Source organism: Monodelphis domestica, chromosome 7 (assembly GCF_027887165.1).
Source record: "Monodelphis domestica isolate mMonDom1 chromosome 7, mMonDom1.pri, whole genome shotgun sequence".
In the NCBI taxonomy this organism is placed as follows: Eukaryota; Metazoa; Chordata; class Mammalia; order Didelphimorphia; family Didelphidae; genus Monodelphis; species Monodelphis domestica.
The window spans coordinates 58,878,923-58,885,976 of NC_077233.1; the positions used below are offsets into that span (position 1 = coordinate 58,878,923).

General features: G+C 42.1%; 1 long non-coding RNA gene across 1 annotated transcript; it reads left to right on the forward strand.

Annotated features, from left to right (window-relative positions):
• Positions 1-634: 634 nt before the first annotated feature.
• Positions 635-6,837, forward strand: LOC103104654 (uncharacterized). The gene is made up of 2 exons (XR_470806.2): positions 635-1,002; positions 6,077-6,837. It is a non-coding gene; the product is annotated as an uncharacterized LOC103104654 (long non-coding RNA).
• Positions 6,838-7,054: the final 217 nt, after the last annotated feature.

A 7,054-nucleotide genomic window follows, 5' to 3' on the forward strand; every position in this document is an offset into this window, starting at 1 on the left:
AGTAAACACTCACCCAGCGAGCGAGCGAGCGAGCACTTATGTTCAGTGGGAAGAGGGTAATGTACCAGGAACTAGACCAGGGGCAATGGGGGCACAGAGAGCAAACAGACAAGCTAGAGGTGGCGGCTGCTTTCAAGAAACATGATTAACACACGTGAAGCAACCAAAGAACGCAAAGCATCACAGAACTAAATCAGTCCCTTAGGGGGTTGTTTCCCCTTGTTAGCACTGGTAAGATCCGTGACGGTAAGGCTTGTCTTGTTTTTGTGTTTGCGTCCTTGGCCCCTGGCTCAGTCCCTGGATAGTCAATGCTAGCCTGAGTAGATTATAAGGACTGTATGTGCCCAGAGCGTGGAGATAAGTATAGGCAGGCAGAATGTGAGGAGCCTTGTGTAACATTCAGTTCTTGTTCAATGCAACAAATCTTCAATGAACATGTTTTCCATGAGATAGAAGAAAAGACCCAGGGGAACTGGGTAGCACAGTGGATAGAGTGCCAGATGTGGAGGTGGGAGGTCTTGGGTTCAACTCTGACACTTCCTAGCTGGGTGACCCTGGACTTAACATCCAATTGCCTAGCCCTTACAAGTCTTCTGTCTTGGAACCCATACTTAGTACTGATTCTAAGATAAGGGTTAAAAAAAAAAAAGAAAAGACTCAATCCCTACCTTCAACTTGTTCACTAACTAGTTTCTAGCACAGACAAGGGTAGCATGGATGGAGGAACAGATATATCACTCATCTGGAGTCAGAAGACCTACTTTCAGATTCAGACTTAGAGAGGCTTAAATATCCTTGGATAAGTCATACCAACACTGAGAGCCTCTGTTTTCTCATTTGTTAAATAAGAATTTGGATCGAATAATCTCTGAGAACTCCTTCCAGCTTTAAGTACAGCAGTGGATGGCTCATGTCTTCTCTGAGCTGGTTGGGACCAGAAAGGATACAGGGAGGCCAGCTGTGAGTCAAAACTGGAAGTGAATTAGAGCCAATAGAACAAAGGTAAGAATCAAATGCACATGGTATAATAATAATTAACACATATACGCAGGGCAGTGTTAGATAGATGGATGGATGGATGGATAGCTAGCTAGCTAGCTAGATAGAGAGAGAGAGATAGACATGGATAGATAGAGACAAACTGAGATAGATAGACACAGACAGACAGACAGACAGACAGACAGACAGACAGACAGATAGATAGATAGATAGATAGATAGATAGATAGATAGATATGGATATAAAGATAGATATATAGATAGATAGATAGATAGATAGATGGACAGACAGACAGACAGATAGATGGACTGATGGACCGATGGACAGACGGACAGACAGACAGATAGATAGATAGATAGATAGATAGATAGATAGATAGATAGATAGATAGATAGATAGATAGATATGGATATAAAGATAGATAGATAGATAGATAGATAGATAGATAGATAGATAGATAGATGGATAGATAGATAGATAGATAGATAGATAGATAGATAGATAGATAGATAGATATGGATAGAAAGATAGAGACAAACAGATAGACACAGACAGACAGAGACAGACAGATAGATGGATGGATGGATGGATAGATTTGCTTGTATTCCTGATGTACTTGGTGGCAATCAATTTAAGCTGAAAAAGTTTAAAGTTGTACATCTTCTTTTCATTCAATGCTATAGGCTATTAAAGCTGAAATGATTTTTTAAAAGATAGATGATAGATACACACATATAGCATGTATACATATTTATTATTCATGTACACATGTCTATATACATGTACATAGATCATACATACGTATACAGAATATGTGTAAATATGCTATGTGAATGTATATATGTATACATGTGTATGTATATCTGGAATGAGGTGTATATACTGCTGTTCAGTCATTTTCAGTCATATCTAATGCTTTGTGACCCCATTTAAGGTTTTCATGGCAAAGATACTCTAGTTGTTTGCCATTTGCTTACAGATGAGGAAACTGAGGAAAACAAGGTGAAATGTCTTGGCTAGGCAGGGTCACACAGCTAGAAAGTGAGCGGGGCCATATTTGAACCCAAGTCTTCCTGACCCCAGGCCCACATATGTGTGTATGTGTAAAATATATGTGTATACATATACATTTGAGAGAGACAGACAGAGACAGAGACAGACAGAGAGAAGAAAGAAGAAAGAGTAGAAGAATGGAGGAGGAGGAGAAAAGGAGGAGAAAGAGGACAGGGAAAAATAGAGACAAAGAAAGAGAAAGAAAGAGAGTAGAAGGTCAAATGAGACCTCTCAGATAAAATTTCCTGTACACAATTCCCTCTGTTCTCCATCCATCCTTAAGTAAACTCCTCAGTCCTTTGTTCATCATTCTTTTCTTTTTCTTTTCTTTTTCTTTTTTGTTTTAAATTTTTTTTAGTCAGTGTAGAACATTATTCTTGGGTTACAAGAATCATATTCTTTCCCTCCCTTTGCGCCCTCCACCCTTCCCATAGATGGCGTGCAATTCCACTGGGTATTACTTGTGTCCTTGATCAGAACCTATTTCCATGTTGTTGATATTTGTATTAGGATGTTCATTTAGAACATCCCCAGCCACATCCCCTCGACCCATGTAATCAAGCAGTTGTTTTTCTTCTGTGTTTTTACTCCCACACTTTTTCCTCTGAACATGGATAGCATTCTTTCTCATAGATCCTTCTGGGTTGTTCAGGCTCACTGCATTGCCACTAATGGAGAAGTTCATTACATTTGATTGTACCACAGTGATTCAGTCTCTATGTACAATGTTTTCCTGGTTCTGTTCCTTTCACTCTGTATCACTTCCTGGAGGTTGTTCCAGGCTCCATGGAATTCCTCCACTTTATTATTCCTTTGAGCACAATAGTATTCCATCACCAACAGATACCACAATTTGTTCAGCCATTCCCCAATTGAAGGGCATCCCCTCATTTTCCAATTATTTGCCACCACAAAGAGCACAGCTATGAATATTCTTGTACAAGTCTTTTTCCTTATTATTTCTTTGGGGTACAAACCCAGCAGTGCTATGGCTGGATCAAAGGGCAGACATTCTTTTATCGCCCTTTGGGCATAGTTCCAAATTGCCCTCCAGAATGGCTGGATCAATTCACAACCCCAACAGCAGTGCATTAATGTCCCAACTTTGCCACATCCCCTCCAGCATTCATTACTTTCCTTTGCTGTCATGTTAGCCAATCTGCTAGGTGTGAGGTGATACCTCAGAGTTGTTTTGATTTGCATCTCTCTGATTATAAGAGATTTAGAACACCTTTTCATGTGCTTATTAATAGTTTTGATTTCTTTAACTGAAAATTGCCTATTCCTTTGTTCATCATTCTTGCTAGAATTTCCTCTCCAAAGTGCATATAGGAATCTTCATCTCACTTTCCTGCAGCTTGACAAGCACACTCGAATTCTTGTCCCATCTTGTTAATCTTTTCCCTTCTCTTACTAACCTGTCTTGCTTTGACTTACTGCTTTTGCCCCCAAGTCATTTTCATTCTTTCTATTCTTCTCATTCAGCTATCCATCTTCTCCTCCTTCCTTCTTTTGCTCAAGGCCTTCTTCCCCTTCTATTTGAATCCTCCTCCTCTACCTTGTGTCCACCTTCTTCTCAAGTCCTCTAAAATTTCCTAACTTCAACTGCAATGCTTTCAAAAAAGACTTGACAATTTCTTCTTCCATTCTCTCTTGTCCCTCACACCTTTCTCTTGCTTCTCTATTCCTGCCTAATAGTCCTAGTTTTGACCATGCCCTCAGAATATCCACCCTTTCTGGCAAGAGGAGAAAGGCAATGTAGGGACAAATGGTAATTGGTAACGTCCAATGCTCAGGCCATAGTCCAAATGGCAGATTCACTCATTACACTGACTACCATATGATGGAGATCACCAGTGTACAAGTGCTCACATGGTTTAGACCCAATGGGATCCCAGACTGGAAGAATGTAGCATGGTGATCTAACTAGTAACTGAACGTCCTGAATTCTAATTATGGCTTAACTACTACCTTAACCACATGACTGAGTGGTCACTGAATCTTCCTCGAGTTTTTGTATGTATAATATAAGAACATTAGCTTAGTTGACTAAGTTTATTTCCTCAAAAGATGAGAGATGAGGGTAGGTTGCAGAGAGAGAGAGAGAGAGAGAGAGAGAGAGACAGAGAGAGAGAGAGAGAGAGAGAGAGAGAGAGAGAGAGAGAGAGAGAGAGAGAGAGAGAGAGAGAGAGAGACAGAGAGAGAGAGAGAGACAGAGAGAGAGAGAGAGAGAGAGAGAGAGAGAGAGAGAGAGAGAGAGAGAGAGAGAGAGAGAGAGAGAGAGAGAGCCCTCTCTGGATCTCAGTTTTTGCACAAGCAAAATGGAGTTATTAATCCCTTACCTGCATGCTTTCCAAGGCAGGAGGGAGGATGAGATATGACAATGTATAAGAAAGCTCTCTGAAAGGCATGAGGGACCAGACAAATGGAAGGGATTATTAGCGGACTTGAAGGGTCTGTTTATGGAAACTGGAAGTCCTGCTTAAATTGAATTCCACATTGATGTTCCTGGGTTTTGTCCACACTCCCAGCAGCCTTCAGGCAAACGGGCACATGGCTTGGAAAAGAATCCATGGGAGGCAGAGAATAATGTTACAGGGAAGGCTGGCTGCCCATGAAAATGTCCTGGGCCAGGCTGAGCCCAGGGAGGCCTGGACCCTTCCTTTCTGGTTTGGAATAGAACTGGTCTGAGTTTTCATGGTCAAAACACCCACAACTGTCTTGGCTCCTCCAGGTCCCAAACTAGCCAAGGGTACATTTCCCAGCTGTCTCCTCTCCCAGGGACCCGAAAGGAAAATAAATCAGCTCTTTGGAAGCCAACAAGCAGTCCTGGGATGGAGATCATGGGGGATGGTGCCCTAGGGCAGCCTGGAGCCAGCATAAATGGGGTGAGAGGAAGGAGGAGATGGGAACAAAAGAATGCCCAGGCAGACTGGACATGGGAACTAGAGAGGAAGATGGAAGAGAAGTGGTGTGATCTGAAGGCCAGTTGAAAGCTAAAGGGCCCTACTTTCTCCCTAAATTAAGGTTCTTCCCTAATCCCTTAAATGTCTCCCCTATTGGTCTGCTACAGTTACTCTCCAGTAGAGTAAAGGTATTAGAGAATGGTCTCACTGCTCTATCACAGTCACCCTTCCATGGAGTAAAGTTATTAAAGTCTCCTGGATGGAACAGATCCTGTTTCTAAAGTGCAGTATAGTTTTAGGGGCTCACTTCACAGCAGCAGTCCTATGGTATAGGTAATACAGGTTGTAGCATCTCCATTTTACAGAAGAGATAAGGCATGAGAGAGATGAACTGACGAAGTTCCTACAGTTTATGAGTGGAAAATCTGGGACCGTATCCAAGATCTATGGACTCCAGTCTAGGGCTTTCCTCTTTATAAGATGCTCCATAACAAGGATCTGATGGGTAGAACGTGTATCTGTGGTAATTCAGGGGGCCATCTGCCCCATGGCTTCATCATCACATGATGGAATGGAAAACGGCATATCTTCCTTACTTCTTCCTACAAATCTCACCATCCATTTCACTATCTACCCACTTGCTGCCATTGTACCCTGATTATCATCAGCTGTCTGGTCCTCAAACCAAAGTATCATCCCAAAAGGCAAAGGTGGGAATGTGTTCTAAGCTCCATTTGTCCAGTGATTTCAATGGTCCAGTTAACTGGGCTGCTTAAGTGACTTTTCCAAGATGATTCAAGAGTCAGGAGCTGAGCTAGTTTTTCCATCATTGAACCACACATTAGATTAGATTTAGGACCTTACTGTTGTGCTGATGTGTTGGTAAGCCCAAGTCCTCCTTTTCCAAAGGGCGAACTTCCTTTACTCGTCTCCATCGCCCCCATGTTACCATTATCACCTTTGCTATTTTTGTCTTTATTCCTATTAAGTCTTTAATAATAGAATGTTAATAGCTATGGTGCCCAACTCTCAGGATTGTTATGAGACTTAAGTAAAAGATGTAATTTGCTTTGTAAGTGTCCAAGTGTTTTATGAATGTGAACTATTGTTATTTTCAGCCATTGTGGAAGGGAGCAATCACTACCAAGAAGCCACTCATCTTCCTCACCACTGCTACCTGCACCAATGGTTGACAAACACACGATGGGCAGGTAAACTCAAGAGCACCAAGAGAGGCTACACACTCCAAGACCACACTATTCGTGCCTCCTGCTCTGGATGCCATTTCTCATGAAGCAACTGCCAAGGAGATGCAGCCTAGGAAATGCTTCTTTGAGTCCTGCAGAAACATCTACTGAAGACCCAGAAAAAAAGGTTCCCGACACCAAAATCCTTGGTACTATTCAATGATTCTCAGCTTCAGAAGTGGATATGATTTCATCATAGGGGAATGATATAGATATTTCCTTTCTGTCCTAGAATCAATATTGTGTATTGGTTCCAAGGAACAAGAGCAATAAGATGTAGGCAATGGGGGTTAAGTGACTTGCCCAAGGTCACACATCTAGGAAGTATCTGAGGTCAAACTTGAACCCAGGATTTCCCATCTTTGCCCTGGCTGTTAATCTACTGAGCCACCTAGCTACCCCGTATTGGGGATATTTTTAATGATTCATCATCATCTGCTTTGTGTCTGCCTCCTAAGGAGCATGGGGCTTTTCCATCTGACCCAAGCTGAAACCTTCCATATTTGTTGTCTCCTCCATTAAAATATGAGTTCCTTGAGAGCAGAGGCTGTCTTTTTCTTTCTGTTTGTATCTCTAACATTTTGCCCAGTGCTTTGTATCTAGTAAGTGCTCAATAAATGCTCATTCATTCATTCCTTCTCTCCTTTATTCTGCTGGCCCCATTACCATCACCGCCCTAACACCATCCCCATCCCCATCCCCATCACCGCTGTTTGCAGCTCCAACATCCTGTCACTGGAGGCCTGGATATCGCCTCCAGTCTTGTCTTTGGCTTCCTTGGGAGAGTTTCGCAAGAGCTTCAGCTTATTGAGTGCTTATTATTATTTTTCTCATTGAAAGTGGAGACTA